This window comes from Manis pentadactyla, chromosome 3, assembly GCF_030020395.1.
Source record: "Manis pentadactyla isolate mManPen7 chromosome 3, mManPen7.hap1, whole genome shotgun sequence".
Classification (NCBI taxonomy): domain Eukaryota; kingdom Metazoa; phylum Chordata; class Mammalia; order Pholidota; family Manidae; genus Manis; species Manis pentadactyla.
In genome coordinates this window covers 139,060,670-139,083,857 of record NC_080021.1, presented here as the reverse complement: position 1 = coordinate 139,083,857, position 23,188 = coordinate 139,060,670, and positions in this window count along the sequence as shown.

The window sequence follows — 23,188 nt, the reverse complement described above, 5'->3', positions numbered from 1 at the left end:
AAAGCTTCTTTTTGTAAAATTTTCAGCTATATAGACTGGAAAACCATTGCTTGGACAATGCAAATGTAACCCTTTTCTTAAAAAGTGATTATTTTTATCAAGGAATTAAATCTGCTCAAAATGAAAGAGTGAGTCAATTTGTTTCTTATTTTGAACAGTGAATACTATGACTTCAGAAATAAGTGAATACAACAGAGAGGCTTCTGGAACTGCTGGCTATTGTCATAGGGTGCATTATTGGCTCAGAGTTCTTCCTTCTTGCCTCACCCTTGCCAATATCTTCCACAGTGTACCTGCCCACCCCAGGAGGTTATGCTCAGCCATGTGACTTGCACTGGCCAACAGAATGTCAACAGAAATGACAGCAGGGCATTTCAGAGCAGAGGCCTTCGACAGCCTCCCACATGTCTGCTTCCCCTTCTTGCACTTCTGCCATCTTCCATAGGGGTAACAGGCCCTTTGCAGTTGCTGATTGCTGATGCTGAACACTTGGAGCAGATGAGAACCTACCTCTTAGCCTAAAGCAGAATCATTCCAACCAATCTGCAGATCTGGAGGTGAGAAAAATCAGTGTTTATTGTTGAATGCTGTTGAGATTCTTAGGCAGTGTTATCATATCAATAGTTGACTAATGTAACTATTATTTACTATTTTTTCTTACTTAACCAGAAAATATGTTTCATATTTCCAAATGAGAAGTCATGATTTGTAAATAAACAGCCATTCGTTCAGGAAAAATGTCTCAATTCTCTTAAAAACCTGAGCTATCGAGCGTGTTTTAGCCTCATAATTTCATGGAATTCATTTTCAGAAACTTCTTAACTTTCCTCATTTTTAAATGGTGCAGCAGGTTAGTAACAGATGTGTCTTCAGTTATTTCCCATGTTTCATTGAGTTGTTATCCATAAGACCTTGTCCCAGTGCAAGGGCTTGAAAACAGATACCTATTAACCTAGGAAGAAGTGTTTCCAACTATGGACTGCAAACCATTAATGGATCACAAAATCAATTCAGAAGGTCTCAATCAATATATTTTAAATAAAAAATACAGTAGAAAACAGACTGTTGCACAAAAAAGGTAAATGTTATTTTGCAAACATATATGAAAAAAAGACTGAAATGTGATAAAAGTCAAAATTAAAAAAAATTGAGAACCACTGTTTTAAAGGAAGTTTATTTTAATAGGATCAGAGGCGTCAAATATTTGTCTTCAGCTCAATACTAGACCTTCCCCAAATAGCAATTAGCATTTTACTTTCGTATCATTTGGGGGCTGTAACTACATATAATGTAAAATATAAAGATATTATCTAAACAAGGAAAAAACCACAGCAAATAATATATTAAACAGTGAATTACTGAAGTCATTTCCATTAAAATCAGGCCATAGCAATGTCTACTATGACCACTATTTTGTAATGTTTACAAAGTTTTAGTTAATGCACTAAGGCAAAATAAATAGAATATGAAAAGATAAGTATCTTTCCTTATTGATGACAGTGAATTCCTAGGAAACTTAAGATTTAATAGAGCACAGAATTGAGTTGGTAATGGTGCTAACTACAAAATGAACACATAAAAGTCAACATCTGCTATCCAGATTAACAATAGTCAATTAGAAACGTAAGTGAAAAAAATCTAAATTGCAATCAAAACTATATAGTACACAGGAACAAGTAAATTTTTTTAATTATAGGATTTAAGTGACAAGGCAAGCCAGAGTGGCAAAAGATATTTGCAAAGCATGTATTTAACAAAAGAACTTATATCCAGAATATATTCTAACAGAAACTCAGTAAGAAAAAGTTAGACAATCCAATTTCTTTTTAAAAGGCAAAAGACTTACACCAGACACTTCACAAAGAAGCTTTGTGAATCAATAAACATATGAAAAATACTTAACATCGTCACAACAAGATTCAGTACATACTCATCAGAACAGCTAAAATTTTAGTAAGACAATGCTAAATTGTCAAGAATGGGGAACAACTGGTGCTCTCCCAGTGCTGGCAGTACTGTCAGTTGGCACTGGCGCTTTGGAAAACTCTGGCGTCCTCTGTTAGAGGTGAACAAGTGCATACACTCGGACCCAGCAATTCCACTGCTGGCATGTGCTCAGTGGAAATGTGTGCACTGTGTGCCAGCAGACACGAATAAAAGTGGTTTTGCTATTATTTGTAATAGCCAAAACTGTAAATAGCACAAGAGGAGAATGGAGGGGTAGAAACGTAAATGATGCAGACATCGTAGAAAATAGGATGGTGATTCCTCAAAAAATTAAACATAAAATTACCATATGGTTCAGTAAGTCCACTTCGGGGCGTATATTTAAAAGAATGGGAAGCAGAGATTTGAATGGGTACCGTATGCCCATGTTCCTGCCAGAATTAGTTACAACAGCCAAAAAGTGGAAGCAACTCAAGTGCCCACGGACGGGAGAATAGATAAGCCAAGCTTGGCCAAGCCATACAATGGAATATTATTCAATCTTTAAAAGGAAGGAAACTCTGACATGTGCTACAACATGGATGAACCTTGAGGACATTATGCTCAGTGAAATAGTTACCAAAGGACAAATATTATTCCACTTATATGAGGGATCTAGAGAAGTCAAACTCAGGGTCAGAAAGTAGAACGGTGGGTGTCAGGGGCTGGGGGAGGGAATCACTGTTTAATGGGTACAGAGTTTCAAACTGGGAAAATGAAAATTTTCTGGATATGGATGGTGGTGACGGTTGCACAACAATGTGCAAAATCTATTTCTTTAATAAAAAAAGACCTCTTCATGAATCAATACTAGAAAAATAGATTCTGAACATGATGAAAAATAACCACATTAAATTAGGAACAAGAATAGAATGCATGCTTTTACATCTATTATTCAAACTCATTCTGGAGTTTCTAGTCTATGTATTAAGAAAGAAAATGAGGTATAAATATTATAAAGGGGACAAAAATTGGAAAGGAGAAAACTTATTATTCAGGGATAATGTGATTTGCAAATGATTTTTCACCTAAATGACACAAGGGTAAAAATCTAGTATTATAAAATTACCATTGAAAAATCTCATCATAATGGAGACAAATACACATGCCACTTCTTAGTGTGTCCAGCAAAGAACACTCATCCTACAATATCGGCACAGTGTCTTCAGTGGAGCAAGAAATTAAGTAGAAGACTGGCATAAATGATCCACATTATATGAAAAATATTAACTTTTAACACTTACAGGCAGTGTGAAAATAATGGTCATATCACTAGAGGAAACAGGCATTTCACCTCCTCTTTCTTGTGCTCACTCTCAGACATAACTTTATTAGATGGAATAAAGGATGGACTTGTCTAACATTTACATCACTATCTCTTTCCTTTTCTCCCCTTCTTTCTCTATTTTTTCTCCTGTCAGCATACATTTGAATTCATGTACTTCAAATGCATATATAATCTAACATCATCATAAATAAAACCTTGATATCCAATTGTGTCCACTGTAGACTGTTTTTACTTTATGTGAAGCTTGATGTAAAATTCTACCCTGCTGCAAATTCCACCTCCCAACAAATAATCCTCTTACACCAAAAACACTAGTGAAAAAATTTATATTTGCTAGGGGATATATGGTAACTCTCTGTACTTTCCAGTCAATTTTGCTGTGAACCTAAAGCTTCTCTAAAAAAAAATGCATTAATTTAAAAAAATGGAATTTTCTAACTATGTAGCAAAATTTAAAAGTTGACATCACATAGCACATGTTATTTCCACCAGGCAATTCTTTTCTAAATGTCTCTTGCCAACAGCACCAATATGGGCAGCCAGGACCTCAGCTCTTGGCCGCAGGATTAAGAAACCCAGTTCTGGCTTCTAAGCTCAACCCACACCAATAAGTTGGGCTTCCTGGGGCCAAGGAGCTGTGCTCTCCTGAACCTAATGTCTTCAAACTCCCCTTTTGTTTCTCACCTATTCTGTCTTCTTTTCTGCTCATGCAGCTTTCTTCTCCCTCCCTTACTTATTTTTTATTATTACCAGAAAAGTTTTTTTCATGAGACCAAAAACCCAACCACATGATCACTTGTCCTCTCAGTCTGCTTACAGTCTTTTTGCAGTAAAACCAAGTTCTTCATATAAATGAAAGTTCATACCAGCTTCCAGGAAGCTAGAATATTCTTCACCTCATTTATATACACAAACATCAATTATTTTTGTGTATCAACATTAAGTTGTTAGACAATACTAGGGAAAAAAATTCCTTTCACCTAGCAATTAAGACAAAATAGCAGAAGTAAAATCAATGGAAATGTGCAGGATTTATATTAAAAGATTAAAACTTTTATTGAGACACTGAAAGGTACAAAGTTGGAAAGATATACTGTAGGCCAGCATAGAAGCTTTATGTTGTAAAGATGACAATTATCCCCAACTAAACATCTAATTGAATGAAATTTCCATCAAACTTCCCAATTGGATTCTTTTATTTTCAGTGATAAAAATAAATTGAATAACAAAATACTTATCTAGTAGTGAAGAAGGCCTCATAAGCATAGAATAAAATCCAAAAGCCACCTAGGACAATCTCAATAGATTGAATGCATAAAAACTTAGAAGTTCTGCCTGGCAAGAAAAAAAAGCTACGAAAAGGTAAGAAAGTGAAAAGGTAAATGACAAGCTAAAATTAATTTTCAATATATAAAACAGAAAAGTTGACATTTTGGAAGAGGGATCAATAATCAACAAAATAATAACTAAAATTAAAGAAATCAGTAAAGAACATGAACAGGTCACAAATGGCTGATAAAAATAAGACGTATTATCCAACTTCAGCGAAACTCAAAGAATGCAAACATTCTTATAAGAAGATATCATTTTTCTTTTATCTCCCAGCAAAGATTTTTAAAAAGTAGTCTTGAGGATTTAGCAATTACACATTCTCATACGTGTATAACTTTTTTAAAGTGATTTGGCAATACCCATAAAATTCATAAAATGTGCATAACATTTGACTGAATAGTCCTTCTTTCAGAAATTTTTTTCCAAGGAAATAGTTATACAAAAAATAAAAGCTTCTGAGCAAAAGGATTATTGTCCTATAAATAGTGAAAATTTTTTAAATGCTTGCATGTCTATCATCTGCACTGGACTCGAGAAATAAAGGATTGCAAATGGACTCCTAAGCAGCATGAAGGATGATGATGAAGGTCCCGGCCAGGCCACGGTAGGGGCGACAGCAGCCGGGTGCCCAGCCTCCCTGCTGCACAACCAAGATGCTCAAGAGCAAGAGCGATTCAGCCCAAAAAACAGTAAAGGAACCCAGAAGGATCAACAAAATGGTTCACCAAACCTGTTTCCACTGAAGTTAAAACTACGCTGACAAAACGCCACAGGGAGCGCTGCATCTTCAGAGTGCAAACACAGGGAAGAGAAAAAGGACCGAAAGGAAGGGACTGAAGCAGGTCTCAAGGAAACTGAAGATGGAGCTGCAACAGAACAAGGAGGCGCATCCAGCCCCCAATACTGCCGGCGCAAAAAAGCGAGTCTAATGGCGAATGTATCACACATGAGGCCTTCTCTGGGGTCCCTGAACCTCCTGTACTATTCAGCTATCTTACAAAGGCAAGATTTTTAGGAGCTCTGGAAATAATTGTTAGGAATTTTTTAAGTGTAAATGCATTTTCTTAAAAGGTAAAATCAGACGCGATTGTTTAATTTTTCTGCACAAACAAGAGTGAGAGGAATACCGAACTGAGGAAGTCTGACATCTTGTGCTCCAGTTTGCCACTCCATAGGCACGCGGTGGGGAGTATTATATCCTACAATTTGAAGCATAATTAAATGCAACCCACAGTCATACTCATGCACTCAGCATATCGCACATTTCAAGCTGCTTATCTTCCATTCCCATGTCGTTCTTTGGTAGAACAATTTCCTAAAGAAAGGACCTTGCTCCCTATCTTGCCTCTTCCACTCAGACTTGAGTGCCGTCTGTGACATCTTTGGTAGCAGTGGCCCACGCTCTCCCAGTTTGGCTAATACACTGTGGAAGACTGGCCTTTTTTTAGTGTGGTGTAAGTATGATATAAATCATGAATTAGTGGAATTTTAGGTGTAGCAACTCATCAATATTTCATCATATAGGTACTTTATGCCCTCTTTTGAAGGACAATTTTAACTGAAGTGACTGGGTAACTTTTAAGAAAAGTTTTGCAACCATTTTTTTTAGATGGTTAGGGCTTGCATGAGAGTTGTGTGTAAATTCTTATGTTTATAGATTCTTACATGTAAAAATTGTGTACAGATTGTTTATACTCTCTGTGAAGAGGTCAGACACAAACAAATAAAATCTCAGTTATAAAAAAAGATGGTGCATATAAACTGGATTTTATTGATCCAGTTTTATTGATCTAATGCCTACATTTCTTACATGGGTCCTGCCGGCCTCCTGCTCAGGCACGCATGAACACCAGCAAAGCAGCTACACAGTTGTCACTTCAAACTGAGTGATGTGCTCTATCAGTACAATAGTCCAATTGTTTAATTGACTACAGATAGTACCCACACTATCGGTGTGAGGCTCTAATAATAGGGGTTACTGTTGAACCACCGTGTTGTATACTTGAAACCAATATAAGATCGTATATCAGTGATACTTGAATAAAAAAAGACAATATATTACTAAAGAAAAGTCTTTGAAAAGACTTCACCATAACTGTCATTGAAACAAAATGATATAATGTATGCAAAAAAGATATAGACACAGATAGGCAGAGCACAAATTTAATATTACTGAAGCAAATAATCTTCATCAGAAAAATGGCCACAGTTTCATATTTTCTGTAGAAAACACAACCAAGTGCTTAATGAGACCAAGAAAGAAGAGAGACCCAGAAGTGGCTGAAGATAAGAAAACATATAAAGATGCATCTGAAGGCTGGAGAAACTGACAAAACACAGAATAGATGAAGGAAATCTTAAAGCATCAAGGAGTTGGTTATATCAGATAGAGAAAGACAAAGACCACATGATCACACTTACATGTGGAATCAACCAACAAGCCAAAAGCCAGATGCCCAGGCACAGAGAGCAAAGCGCTGGATGACGGAGGCCAGGGAGGTTGGGCGGGCAAAATGGGGGAAGGTGGCCAGAAGATGCAAACTTCCCCTTATAAAATAAAAAGTCCTGGGGATGGAATGTACAGCATAGTGACTATCATTAACAATACTATATTGCATATTTGAAAGTTGCTAAGACAGTAGATCTTAAAAGTTCTCGTCACAAGAAAAAAATTCTGCAACTATGGGCAGTGATGGATGTTAACTAGACTTACTGTGGTGATCATCTTGCGATAAATACAGATACTGGATCAGTATGTTGTACACCTGAAACTAACATGCTTTATGCCAATTATACATCCATTTTTTAAAAGCAGCTCGTATGACACAGGCCCATCAACTTTAATTTAACTGGCAGATTTTTTCCTTTTTTTCTCAACAGTACATACAACAGGGCACTAAGAAATCAATAACTGATATTCAATGAAATATAGCTTCTTTGTTAACATGGAAAGATGTCCTTGTCCTCCTTTTAGTAGCACATGTACTAAAATTGGAACAATACAGTCAGCAGGGTATCTGGTAAAGGATAGCATGCAACCTCACAAAGTGTTCCACATTTTTTCTATTTCTTAACCTGGGTGTTTATTTGTGAACATACATCCAGCTATATACTGAGATTTTATGTACATTTCTCTGTAAGTGTGCCATGCTTTAACATAAGCTTTCTTAAAATATCAATATATAACACAACTTATATAGCATGGATCCCATTTTTGTAACTGAGTGCGGGTGTGCACACTCTCTCCCATTTGTGCACATATTCATGTAGGTACAGAATCCAAAATGCCAACAGAATTATGGGAAAACAGGTGACTTTTGCTTTCTCCTTATTCTCTTCTGTGTCTGAATATTCTTTTATAGTGAGCGTGTTATTTCTTTTACAACAGAAGAAAAAGACTTATTCCCATTTTTAGAACACATGTATGTAAAACAAAACCTGCACATTCTTTGAACAGCAATTGCACTTCACAGAATTTGTGTACAGAAATAATTACAGATATGCACAAGTTAGCCATTAGAATGCTCATCACATTTCATATTGTCTACAGAGTATTTTCATTTCTGAGAATTTAGCCTCAAAAATGATTAGGGATGTGGACAAATATTTATTTACAAGCTTTTTCATCATAGCGTTTTGTAAAATACCAAATACTTCCAATAACATGGAGAAAGTTGGATAAATTATTGTACAATTCGTGTGATGAGCATAGCCATTAACATAGGTGTGGCTTTTGAAGAAAATGGGATGATATGGGAGATGCTTTATGAATACTGTCAAATGAAAATGGAAATACAAAACTCTAAATGCAGTAGGAAGCAGATTTTGTAAACTATTCATAAATATATGAAATATATAAGCAAATAAAAGGAAAGCAATACATGAAAATGTTTATAGTGGTTATTCCCATCTGTGAAACTGTAATTTTTTTAAACATCTTTTTTAATACCTTTCTGTATTCTCCAAATTCTCTAAAACGAGTATTATGAATTCTGTAATTTTTAGAAAGTCATTTTTTAAATCCCTGCAGTCACAGATACTTATCCAGAGAGCAAACATCCAAACCAAAGCAAAATTCTAATACTAAAAAGAAGCACAGAGGTGCCCCAGGCTCTGTTTTGCAACCTTTGTGCTCAACCATAATTGAAGGGTGGCCTCTTACTTAAAGCCCGTAGGGCTTATTTAAAAGCAGTTCAGTTACACCTGCTCATTTAGTTTCCTTGTCCAAAATAAATTATAAATACTGTTGGAGGCACACAGAGGAATGCAATTGTCAAGAGACATAATAATTAATGTAAAAGTGAGGGCAAAGAGCAGAAATAATACTAGGCAATGTAATAACCTGAGGTTGTTTAGTTGGAGGGCATAGAAACCTATAGACCTGAGGGCAACAGGGGATTCCAACAAACCAGATCCATATCCAGAATGAGATTCAAGTCATTAAAAACTTGTACATGTTAGCACTCCTCTACTAAAAACCCTCAAGTTCTAAAATTTCATAGAAATGAGCAGTTACAAAGGTTAAACCACAGAGTGCTTTTAATTCTTTTGATTGCACGTATATTTATGTAAATTAATATTGTACTATCATACTTGTATATTTATATAGAGAAAGAAACATACACAAAAAATGTAATTTTCAAAGGATCAGAGTTTGAAATATCTGTTTTGCACCCCAAATGGATCACCCTGTGGGCTGATTTGGTTCAGCATTCAGCAAATGAATGTCTATAGTTTTATTTTGTATTTGCTTTTGTTTATTATTGAACACTTTATTAAAACACAAGATAAACTTTGAGAATCATTTTATTTGCATTTTAACTCAGAGTTTCCCTTTTAAAAAGAGGGAAATGGAAAAAAGTAGCCCCTAGCCAGTAGTTTATTTATTTTCTCCTTATGAATCTCCTGGCAATCTTGTAAGAAAGTGGAAGAACAGACCATATCCTTAGTCTGATGCTACTGAATGATTAAATCAGGTGACATTTTGATATATAACGAATCATTCCTTTACCTGATAGATTCCCCATCTCTTAAGAAAAATAAAAAGCACAGTAAGTCACCTTCATGATGGCTGCCCTGTTGCACTTCACGGGGGGTCTTCACTTATGTCTGCTCATGTCTTTTGCAGTCACAAATTTTCCTCAATGTAAGCGTCTGGGATTTGGGACAAAGGAAAGCAATTTTGTAAGAATAATAATCATCATCATATATACATACACACACACACATATATATACAGATACATCTATGAATTTATATAGTGTTATGCTAATATGTGAGTCCTATATTTCATATTAAGGCCAGTTAAACTTAAATCACAGAAGTGATTATGGGCAAAGAATCGCACCAGTGACTTACAAAAGTGTTTTTCCCAACAGGTGTAGATATGGAGAAATAATGGGGGAAAGTCTTCTAGCTAAGAGATAATAACTTAGCTCCTTATGTTACATAAATGGCTAAATATTTAATGATTATCATTTACTAATATTTCTAAAGTTTTACATTTTAACATATATTATCCCAGTGCTTCTAAAAGTGTGAGAGATGCTCTTTGTCAAAGCAGTTCTGTGATGAAGTAAGCTTAGGAAATAGTAGATCTGTTTCTTGGAAATTACAGTCATTAACTTATGAAAAGCTCTGGGAAGGCCAGTGGTAAAGATACATTGTCTAATCTAGAATTGCCTAACATAGAATTTCCCAAATATATTTAACCATGAAACCCTCTTTTCTTTGCCATCTACTAATGTCTCTTGGAACTAGTGTTTCTGGGACTTAGCTTAAGGAAGCTTTATCTCCAACTTCAAGTAATGAAATCCACCAGGGAGAAGTTGGGTGACTTACCAAGGTTTTCCAGGTAGTAAGAAGCAGAGCTAGAACAGGTGCTCAGCCTTCTGACCCACCCATGGTCTCCCCCTGACAGCTTGCTCTTCCCTCACTTAATCATTAATAACAAAATAGCTCAGTGGAGAAGAAACCTACAAATCCTCATTTAATATATGTTCTTGTTTTGTGATCTTGTTTTGTGATTTTTCAGCTGAAAATGAGTCCAGACTTGTCAACAGTTCAGATTATTTATGAAAAAAATGAGGGATTTCTAATAGAAAAACAAATGCCTTGCAAAAACTGGAAAAAAAATGAGGGGGTACTTTATTCTGAATAGTATTCGTTTTTCTTTCCTTTAAAAAACATTGAAGTGTGAGCTTTTATTCAAATAACAAAATGTACAAGATAAGTAGTAATTATACTTTATGCTCCCAAAACCAGTTCTTGAAACTATACAATGGAAAGAACTATAAGAACAATCACTATGCAGATCAGTGAGCTTTTGCATGTATTTCTTCCTAAATGGCTCAAATATTAACATCTTTCTATTTCTTGTTTCAAAAAAATTTTTTTAATACTAACAAAACTCTTACTGATTTCCTGTGATATGCCAAGTACTTTATGCATGTTATCCGATATAATTCTCAGCATGATGATACAAAGTACATGCTCTTATTCCCATTTGAGAAACAGGAAAACAGAGGTTCTGGGAGTGAACACAGAGGTTAGGAAGTGAGAGCTCACTGAAATCCTACCTCTCCTTTCTATCTGATGTCCTCAGGTCACTGGGCTTCTCTGTGCCTCAGTGTCTTTATCTGAAAAATGGGGAAACAATCCACAAAGAGTAGTTGTCAGGATAAAATAAGCCTCAAAACATGGAGGTTATTCTTGTTTTTAAATTAACAAACTTGCAGAATAGATGCTTTTTCTCTCTTGTGACAATAAACCAGGTCTCTCCACCCTCAGAATTTACTATCCTATTGAATTCCTCACTTCAAAGTCAGTAAAATGAGAGACTTCAGTCCACTTCATCCAGATCATGGACTGAGCACCTTCACTTGGCACTCCAAATACGACCAATCCAAGAACAACCACAAAAGTCTAGCAAGAAAGAATGGAGACACTTGCCTTTAATATGCTAAAGTTTATTTTTCTCTAGTTTGTGAAGGTGATAAGGAAAATAAATCCAAAAAGCACTTGAAAAGCTGACTATGATCACAAAGAAAGTTCACTTCATCTGAGCAAATATTTGCTGGGAATCTATTTGTTCAAGCTCTGGCAGATGCAAGGGAGGGTGGGAGTGGAATTTCAAGCAGTTTATACTTGGACTTCCTATTAAATATGGCAGTTTGAACACCTGTGTTCCCTCCCTGAATCCCTCTAAAATCAATGTAAAAGAAATTTTCAAAAAGAAGAAATAAAATTTAGCCCTCATGCTCAGCTGGTGACCTCCCCTCATGCTCCATGAGAAACCTGAAGCTATCAGGGAAAACCCCAATTTCCCATCATCCCAGCCATACCCTCCACCTGCTGCAGCATCTGTACGCACACATTCTTCCTTCCTGGCACTGAAAGAGCCTGATCATGGCTACCTAAGGCCATATGCCAGGCATAAAGCTCCCTATGCTTTGAGCTTCTTCAGGGAACCACTCCAAAATTCTCCCTCATCCTAAGATTCATTTTTCCTCTCTATTCGGCCATCACATCAACATACAAACCAGCTGGAGTTTTCCTTCCTCCTCCAGCAACCTCTCTATTTCTCCATACATAATGTCTGCAAAACCATTTTACTTGGTGTTTTATTCCAATTCTTCTCCCTTCTTAGGCCCACTCCATAATCCACCCCATAATCTTAGCCTGGTTACCAAAGACATGCATGTTGCTAACTCCACCCATTAATTCTCTCCTTTCCTTACTTGGCACAATTCATCATACCCTCCCACTTGATATACTGCCTTCCCTTTGCTTCTCTAACATGAGACTCTCCTGATTTCCCCACATCACAAGCCATATCCCCTACATCTAATCCTCTGTTCTGTCTACCTGATCGCAGGTAAACTTGGAGTCTGAATGTTGGAGATGGTGACATCAGGAGATGGAAGGGGGTTCAGAATGCGGGGAGAACACCTTACCTCCCCTGATGACCTAACTGGGAAAAACAATAAACCTTCACTGTGTTAAGCCAGCACAATGGGCGGGTAGGTTGTTTATCATAGCAGCGAGCATTACTTGACCTGACTGATACACTCAATCATTGTAATAGGAAGGCAGTGAAAAATCTGATAAATCAAGAAATAGACATTGAAACAAATTATTTATATATATGGATGTACATCACAAAAGAAACAGGTAAAAGAGGGTAAGTTGTACATCTGAGGAATAGAACTAGGGTGGAGTGGGGTAAGTGACTGCTGGTTTTCATTATAAGCCTTATAGTAATACTTAACTTTTAACTATATATGTGCATGCAAAATTTATATAAAAATATAAATTGATTTAAAAGAGGTGCCTAAGCTTCTAAAGAATCAGATGTGAAAACAGATAATTATAGAAGACATACTGTGAATATACGACGTGAAGATGATGAATTATGAGTGAATCACAGAAAAAGCTCTTAAGATAGATGAAACAAATTTCAGCACAATAAAAGTTGTGTTCTATTCCCTTAGATTGTTTTGTTGTAGATTTAGGATATGACAGTTTCACAGAGGATAGAAAACTTGGGAGTGTTTTCTTTCTTTTCCCTTTTTTTGGCAGGGCATAAGAGGAAGACATTTTAAATTGCAAGTGAACGACAAAAACTCAGGACTTTGCTAACACACACTATTCCTTTGTGCAAAATTTTTTACAGCACTTCTTCTTTGTGATAATTTCCTCTATTGAAAAATTGCCTTTAATACACTTATGTTGTTAGAATGAGACACTTTACTGACATCTGGTGGATAAGCATCATAATAAATACTCAAGTTCAAATTATTCATACCTGCAAAGTGACTTGCTCTCTTTACCTGTGTGGTTTGTCCCATACGCAACCTATACAACTCATGCTTTGGGCGCTGTCATTCCTGGAGTATCTATTGACTGTCACAGCCTGGAAACCCTGGCACCTCGACTGAGCCTTTCTGGTAGCTCCTCTCTTTCCCCTCCCCTCTGTTTCTCTTGGCCCTCCTGCTTAAGAGCACCTACCCCCACCCATCCGAAAAAAGCCACCGCCTTCCTTTGCAGAGCACAGGCCTGGGTTTTAGCAGACACTAGCCCTTTAGAGCTTCACCTTCTACCCAGAGCTCTATCCAAAGCTAAGGTGTAAATCCAGAACCTGCTGTTAGCAAAATGAACTATTTTCCACCTCAGTACAGATGCAGTCCACAATTCAGTGTGTCTCTTAATTTAAGGCCTGTGGACCCAGGGTGCGGGGTCCCGAGGAGCCTGCTCTGAGGCTCTCCAGCTCCACAGCGAGGACCGCGGCGCTGCCTGCTGGAAGGCAGTACTCACCACGCCCACTCAGACCGTCTTGGAGCCCGTGACTCCGCCTGGGGCCAGAAAATCAATGGATGTGCTTTCTTCATTATGGCTCTTAAGAATCTAGGCTGTTTTTGCTGATGGCTGCTCAGGGCCTCTGATTTGGCTCAGTTGATTAAAAGGGAAGCCTTACTTATTTTCCTTTGCTATTATCTATTCCAGATTACTTGAGGGATTGGCTGGTACACGTTTGCAGAAAAAAACATACTTCATTCTTTGCAGGCCTAACTCTTTTCTTTCCCTTTGAGGGAAATTGGATGAATCGGCCTAATTTAAGAATGTTAAGGGACCTATCCCCTTTACCTACACGCATGGTTTGATGCCACCAAGTCTGCATTACTTTCTAAAACCCATAATCCCAGATCAGATGAAAAGATTTACTTCCGGTGAATCCCTTTCTTGCCATCCACCTCCCCTAACACTACTAACGAGAAATGAGATGCTTTCAAGGAGGCAACCCCACCTCAGTGAGTAGCTTCTGAATCATTTTGTTTCTTAAACATGCTTAACTGTGATACAGAATAATTCTAGAAAACACTGTCTTTAAACCAGGTGCAGTATACATTCAAATGTTTAGCCAATTTCATCATACTTTATTGAGTTTGAGTCCTGGGAAATTTTTAAGAAATTGGGATCCCAAAGATCCCAAAGAAAAAAAAGAGAAAAAAGCCAGGGAAGGTTTGAATGCCTTCAGATATAACTAGAGTTCTTATAAGAGTTTAGCCATTCATATCTTTTTATGTCCAATAAAATCAGCTTCACCAGCAACTGGCATTATGTTAGAGAAAGAATTTCAATGTATGGATGAATAAACTTTGAAAGGCACCCCTCACTCACACTGGAGAGCTTTTTGCTTTGTTGTAAGCCCGTTGGAGGCAGGGGGATGAAGAGGGAGCCTCCTGAGCCCCCAGGAGCATTAAGTCTACACTCCTTGCTCAACAAGCCCTGATGGGGTGTCTCTATTTGCCAGATACTGGTGGGATTAGGAGTACAGAATCAATCAACTAAAATCCTTGTCCTAAGGGGCTCACAGTGTGCCACTGGTGTCCAGCCTGTACAATCTTGCAATAGCTGTTGATCCAGTGACTAAGGGAAAATCATTCTCTTAAGCTGAATTCTTGCTGATCTGAGCATCTCTCAGACTTGCCTGCCAATAAAAGTACGGCTGTAATTTAGCCCAAATCACTGAACAACAGGAATCTGTCCCTCCTAGAGAAGACCCTGTGTTTCTCTGTTAACCAGCCAGCATGGGAGGAAAAAGAGATTTTTAAGTGCCCTTTAATTACATTATACATGGATGATTTAGGAATGATGTAGGGAGGGAAATTCTGACCCCAACGTGAGAAATTCAATGCTGATCTGCTTCTTCTGCAGCTGTAGTCAAAGTTTTCCTCGCCTGTCCAGGATCACAAGGTTTGTGAGAAATCAAAGCAAGTGTAAAATCCAGGCTGCACACACCAACATGTGAAAATGTGTCATATATAGTTTATCCTCCTTAGTCTTTTTAGAATTAAGTCATTAATGTCATATTTTATTAATGATAATTGTTCATGTGTCCTAGAACAATCTGTGTTCCACAGGAAAGATAGACATGCTCAAATTAAGATAACTCAAGAAATATTAAATAAAAGAACTTTTTTTAATTGTGTAGGGACATGTCAAGGAATAACGCAGTTCCCTGAACTAGTACAATTGGAGGAGGAAGTGTAGTTACAGACAAGAAGGTGAAAGCGCAGAAGGTGCCATCTTAAGAGGAGCTGCATTGCCTGTGAAAGGCCACAGCCTTGCTTTAAATATCTCACAATTTTACTTGTCAATTATAAATATGTATGCCCAAATATATATATCAACAAAGTTGAAAATATAATTATTTTTTAAATAAAAATGTCACCTGAAAACATAAAGTAACTGTATTCAAGATGCAGGGTCAGAAGCATAATTAATAAACAGAGAAGCACCACTAAAAAATTAAAAAGCTTCAACTACTTCCTAAATAATTGTTTTTCTTCTCATTGTTCTACATGTTCTATATTGTTCCACCTATATCTATATTTACATATTCTACAATAATAGAATGAGACTTACCATTCAAATAACCAACTGAATACAAATATTTACCTTTGCTCTCTGAAATTCTACTGAAATAACTTTAAAAAACTAATTTAAACAAATCCATAGAAATTCTCATAAGCCAGGGAAGTGCCGCTAGAAGACAAGTAGTGATAAATTTATTTTCCAAGAACTGCAATTTTTAGTAAGTATGTAAAAGAGCTTTAAAGACCTCTTGTGTTAAAAAAAAAAAAGTTTATCTGAGGTTTTACATTTCCTTCATTTTCACTTCAGCTGCCTTTTCTAATGATTTCTAATAATATTAAATATTTAGTAAATTTTGTTGTTAAGAACACTATGTGTGATACAATCCCACTCTCCTGAAATTGTTTCTGTGCACACATAGGTGCATAAAAATGTATCTATTTTAATGTTCAGGAAGTATCAACACAGGTGATGAGGGGATAATTGGATTTAGTGTGATTTGTCATCTTTTTAAACTTTTTTACAAATCATGTTAATTTTTTATAATGAGCATGTATCATTTGTAGAGAATAACTGCCAGTAAACCACAGAACTGAAATCCTTGGGACCTGCCTGGGCCACTCGCCCTTGAACGTAATGCAGAGGGAAGGAGGGTGCCCACCACCACCACCTCATCCCACCCTGTTTACTGAGGAATAACCGAGGCTGGTCAGGACATCAGATCTCTGCAAGTTCACTGAGAGAACAGTGGTGCAGATAAAGGCTCAGGGGACCAGGAGCATTGCCAAGCCCAGCTTCCTGCTCTGCCAGCCACAGTCACAGAGACAAGCAGTTCTCCAGTGGGACTGAGCTTGTCTGAGAATCCAGCTCCCAGGACCTCCAAAGCATCCCATTGGGCCCAGTGCCATGGTGGCAAAAGCGTGAACTGTATCCCCTCGTGCTGGCTGCATGGGACCCTGGCCTGAGAGCACATTTCAGCACCCTCTGCATATCCACATGCACACGCGCGTGCGCACACATACACCTCTTAGAGACTGAATGGACCACAGAGGGTGACCATCCTCCTTACTGTGTCAGAGCAGAACTGGGCAGAGCCACAGGCACAGCTTCTGAGTCCCCCTATTCCTGGGCCACGCCGGCTGCAGCAAGACACCCTGAACATCCAGCATCAGAGCTTCAGGCCTGCAGCCCTGCCCAGTTGGGGGCCTGATCCGCCAGCAAATGGGATTCTTAGCAAATTAAGGGACAAAGTACATAATAGAGGATTCTCAGAAAGTCAGGGGAGAAGTGAGCTCAGGAAAGACTGAACTTCCTGCCCAACTAATGGGCTGGGACTCAGACTATAAGCACACAGCAGGGCGAGGGTGGCTTTGACTATTCTCCCAAGCTGTTCTCAGCCATTATCTCTCTCCTGTGTTACACTTTTCTCAACTCTGTGCCCTCATTAGAAGGAAAGAAGGAAGGATTGCCATATAGTTATACATTTTTTATCTTTATATATATTGCTACATAGCTTTATATATTTCTCTTTGAAATGCTGACTCAGCTGCTTATCTAATTCCTTCATGACACGTTTCTCATTAGCAATTATTTCATTTATCTGCCAACTGCTTCCCTCTCCCTCCTTCCCACACTGGAATATAACCTCCAGGAGGGCAAGGAGTACCTGTGTTTTGTTTATTGTGAAATTCCCATTGTGCGGCACATTCCAGTATCTACGTAATTAATGAACGAATGCTTTGAGTTTCTACCATGTGGCATTTACTACACTAGTTGTACTACACTAGTTGGGACTTCCAGCAGTTGGACCAGATATCCTGAAATACTCTCCCGGCACAGCACACCCACATGCTGGAGGAATTCATCCCACAGAATTCTAAATGCATTGCTGTGCTCACAAGAAAGTAGGGTCATCTCCAACCCACGCCCCACTCAAAACACCCAAACCTGTAAGCCTGAAACAAAGCAAATTTGGTAGGTAGAGTCACGCTGGTGTGAGAGCAAATGCTGATGTCAGGGACCCAAGCCACAGGGATTCACAGCCACATTCAAGGGGACAGGACTCTCAGCCTGAGCCCACTGAGCACGCCTGAACAGAAAGCCAGGATACCTGCAGTGGCTACAAACTCCACACAAGAGTGGGCAGGGGAAATGGGGCAGAACCAGGGGGAACCCACAGGGAAACCTACTGCCTCCTCCAGCTCCCAGGAGGAAAATTAACCATCATGAAGCATCCCATGAGAGTCTGAGCACAGGCCTGTTCACACAAGAATCTGAGGAAGAAATCCACACTGGCCGTGGTGGCTTTGCCATGTGTCCACTTGGCTAGGCTGCACCATATGTCCTGAGTTTCCTGCCTCAGGTTTTTGGTGAGAATGGGAGATGAGAGACTCTGGTGGGAGGTCTGGAGGGTGGAAGGGAAGCAGCAGCCATAGTGCCTCACACACATCCTCACTTTTCTGCTGGCTCACCTCAATGGCATGAGGCACCGCAGGGCCCGCAGCTGCTCCTCGTTGCTCTGAACTCTCCATCAGCTTCTCTCACTCCTGCACCAAGTGTGTGTTGAGATTTACAACAAAGGGCCCACGCCACCGAGACCAAAGGTGACAGCAATGGACATGGGCTCCAGTGTGTCCGCATGGGCTCCTGTTTCTGCATACAGTGCATAAGGACATGTGTAGGAACTATCCTGTATGGCAAGCTTGGAAGAGAAATATTTGAATTAATGGAAAGAAAGAACTACATCTTGAAGATCCACTTTGGAATTCTATAAGTGATTGTGCTTAAAGTGTTTACAAACAACTTATAAAAGTGGGCCTTTCTCCCAGAGTCATAGGTGAGGATCTGCTAGATAACCGGTGGTTAATGTTTTCTCTGGCAAGATCAACCAATGCACTAGAAATTATTTCAGAACAGAAAAACAACCCAGCAACTGAAGAGGAAAACAGAGCAGAGCAATTGCTCCATTCGAGGACAGCTGAGAGGTCACCAACCCAGGGGAAGTTTCACTGGTTCCTAAGACTATGATTGAACAGGAAAACTAGCCCTCTGCTTGTGAAAATGTATCTCCTGTGACCAAGAAGGCAAAATAGACATCTGGACATGTTCTCTTCAGGCTCTATGTATAGCAAACTCTTTCTAGCTGGGTTGGAGGAAGAGCTGGAGAAACCCACTGGGACTCGAAGGCAACGAAGAGTGACCAAGAGCCCCACTGAACCCAGTGCCCTGGATAGAACCAAAAAGACAGGTTATGGTTCCCTTCCATGCTAACCAAAAAGGACAGAGCTCTTTCCAGTGCTAAAATGAGATTAGAGGAGGGAAAGACTATGCCAAGCCTGTGAGCGTGCAGAGTCCTACATCTGCTGGCACCAGTTTGAACTGAAGTGAGTTATCGCCGAAGCAGAGGACTCGCATAGGAGGCTAAAGGACAGCCACCAATAAGCGCAGGCTGCACTCTAGGTTGCTAGAGGATTGCTCAAGACAACTTATTTTAAATTTGGAAAAATGGGAGATTTTGTAACTACTTGCTATTAACCTGCTGCTAAATTCCCCATATATTGATTGAAGGAATAAAAAAAAATAGATGTTAACCACAGTCCCAGCCAAATTAATTCTTCCAGGTTGTGGTGAGACTCACTACTATAGTAATACAAATCAGAACAGATTTTCTGAAAAGTAATAGAGCATGTAGCAAAAACCTTAAAAGCATGCATATTCTTTGTACAGTCATCCTCAGCCTCAGTTTTCTCATCTGTAAAATGAGAACAATGATGCCCCCTCCTCCAATTGCTGTGATAGCTGAAAATCTGTGTTTGGGCCAGCTTAAAGGAACAGCTGCTCAGTAAATGCCACTTCCATTTCTCTCTTTGCTTTGCTAATACCCTGCCTCGTTCACCATCTGTGTCCCTTTGCTGGGGTCCTACATATGAACAACTACTCAGTGGATACCACAATTACTTGTTTTATTATTTAGACCTGGTGCCATGTGACATGAACTTTGAGATAGCTTTTAAACAGGGATGGTGAGCTGGGAAAGTCTGAGTCCAGGAAGCCAATTGCAACCAGCATGTAAGACATGACATTCATGATACCCTCACCTCATTAGCTTTGTGTTCTGACAAATAAGTCAAGAAAGAGGTGGAAAATGCACCATGAAAATTTGTTGTGCTCCCAGGATTGTCACATATATGATCTTATTTAATCCACAAAGCAACCAGCTGAAATAAAACACTAACTCCACTGCAGAGATGGGGAACCCACAGCTTAGAGGAAATAAGTGGCTCCCACACAGCAGTCAGAGGTGCTTCCAGGATTTGAACTCAGACCCTCTGGCTCTAAGACCCATCTAGGGTCTTTCTTCCACCACACCATCCCAGGGGACTCCTGATTCCACGTCTGATCCAGGTGACCCTACGGGCTGTGTGGTGGTGTCATGAGAGGGCAGTGGCATCTCTTCCCTCATCTTTCCTCAGATGCTGATTGAGGATCTTCTTTGTGCAGGCACCATGTTAGGTTCTTGGAAAGCAGAGATCAACAAGCAAAGCCCCCATTTAGCATATAAACTTATGTTTTAACTGGGGAGTCAGCTTCTGGGGAGCAATGAAATGTGATGAGGGAAGCACTTGGGGTCAGGCAGCCAGAGGGCCTGAGGAGACTGTATTTGAAATGAAACCTGGAAGGGCTGCACCTGCAAAAGACTCAGGGTAGACAGGTCCAGGCAGAAGTGCAGAAACTGCAGATGCCATGGGCAGACAGTGAAGAAGGAGGGGACTAAGGGGCAGAAGGGAGGCCAGATGGGGAATGGCTGGAGTAGAAGGAAGAATGAGAGAAATGTGAGAGAGGGCAGTGGGTGAGCAAGGCCCTGAGCAGTCAGGGCCTCAGGGCCATGGTTGGACTGCAGCAAGGAAGTGACACAATCTGATCCATATTTTTAAAAAACTACTCTGGCGTATGTGTGAAAAATGGAGTTAGAAGGCTGTCAAGGTACTTCCGGGGGGAGCTGACAGTGGAGAGCAGTAACCATGCAGGAAAGGGGATCATCTTGACACCTCTTTTTGAGGTAGCACTGAGCTAACTTGCTAACGAATTAAGTGTGTGATGATTTTGGGGGGGTGGGGGAGTGGGCAGACGGGACTTGAACAAGGTGGGTGGTTGAGGCCATTGACTAAAGTAGGGAGGCCCAAAGGAGAAACACATTGGAAGCTGGAGGTCAAGAATTCTGTTTTGGCTGTGGTAAGTTTGAGATGCCAGCTACATATCCAAGTGAATATGCAGAGTAGACAGGTGAACTGGTCTTTTGCCCTATGGAGTGGCCAGGGTTGGATGGGACCAACCAGGACATGGGTGTACAGAAGAGAGAGCATCTGGGTCTTCATTTAGAAAGTTGGAAAATAGTTCCTCCTGGTCTACCTTAAAGATGGTCTTCACTGGAACTGAATGAGGCGAGGGAAGATTTCTGTTCCAATGCCAGGGGTGTCACTAAGCTGCAAACACCACTTTTCTCAGAGGTCAGGTGGCTGATGATGATATTCCAACATGGAAAAGCTCTCCAAATGTGAAGAGACTGAGGGGAACAGAGGGGTAGGAATTGAAGTGACCTCAACCCTTCCTTCAGGGTCAGCTGGCTTCTCCAAGCCCTAGCCTCATTTCAGTGACCCTGGGAAATTAAAATGAGCTGCTCTTCTTCCCCACCGTGCCCTTGTTTCTGTGAAGCCCATTGTGTCAAAATATGATGATGCTGAGATGCTCATGAAGCCATTGGGCAGTTGTCATGAAGTTTGAGTAATGCCAGTGCTTCCTTTTCTCAAACTTTATGGGCACATTTTTCTTCCTGGAGAATTAAACATTTGGAAGTTTTCATTTTGTAATTGCCAGATGTTCTTCTATTATCTATGAGAAGGACAAATTCTTTTTATTTCCTTTGTTTGTATGTTAAGCACACACATACACCCAGCCTCCTGGCGAGCTGCAAAGCAGAGAACACTTTTTTTTTTCCTTGATTTTCATCCTTCCTCTCCCTTTGAATGCAGGCCAAGAATGGAAAATTTCCAGTAAAAGAAGCAATTCCTCCCAGCACTGTGATGCAAGCAAGGAGGGGGTGGTAATGATGTACACCTGAGGAGGCGCCAAATGCTCCTCAGTGTCTTCCAGGGGAGCAAACGCTGGTCTACCAGCCACCTGCAACTGAGTCACACCTCCACAACTGCCCAGCCTTTCAGCTTCATTTTCCACTCTTCCAGTAAAGAGGATGAAAGCATTCATTCCCTCCCCGGGGATGCTGTGGAAAGAGCATGTGAGAAGCCACTGCGTGCGGTCCGCATCAGTCTACGATAGAAAATACAAAGATGGAAGTATGAAATACATGCTGTAGGAAAGAGTCTTCTTTGATCTTTCTTGGTGATTAAATAAATCAATATCATTCACTCAATACGAATGTTTCCTACGCACACTCTCAAAAAAGCTACATACAATATCATGTGTGTCTATGTACATCTATTTACATAGACACACATATTTCTTTATATACTTATATGCAAGGAGACTATAAGTTACATGAATATTAAATATCCAGAAATCTTTTTCAGAATTCCTACCCTGTGCCAGGATCTATGCTACATGGTTTGGATTCAAAAGCGAATAATGTGCAAAAATTAGTAATAACCTTTTCTTATAGAGTTCACTGTCTAATAATGGAAACAGACATCTAAACAATCTCAGCCTGCTTATCAAGAACAATACTAGGTGGCTTTTTTTCTCAGCTGTAGACAACATTCAAAGGAGGGAAAGAGCAAAGGTACCTGGCAGAAGATAGGTAGGCTAAATAATAGCCCCCAAAGATGAGCACGTCCTAGGCCCCAAAACTTGTACATGTTGCCTTACATGGCAAAAGGGGCTTTGTGGATGTGATTAAGTTAAGGACCTGGAGATGGGAAGATAATCCTGGATTATCCAGGTGGTCCAGTGTCATCACAGGGTTCTTATAGGAGAGAATGGCAGGAGGATCAGCCAGAAAAGGGAGATGTGACCACAGAAACAGAGGTTAGAGTGGTGTGTGTGAAGACGGAGAAGAGGCCACAGGCTGAGGAATGTGGCAGCTTCTAGAAGGTGGAAAGGGGTTCTCCTCCTGAAGCCTCCAAAAGGAATGCAGCCCGGATAACATCTTGAGTTTAGACTTTTGACCTCCAGAAATGAGAGAGAAGAGATTGG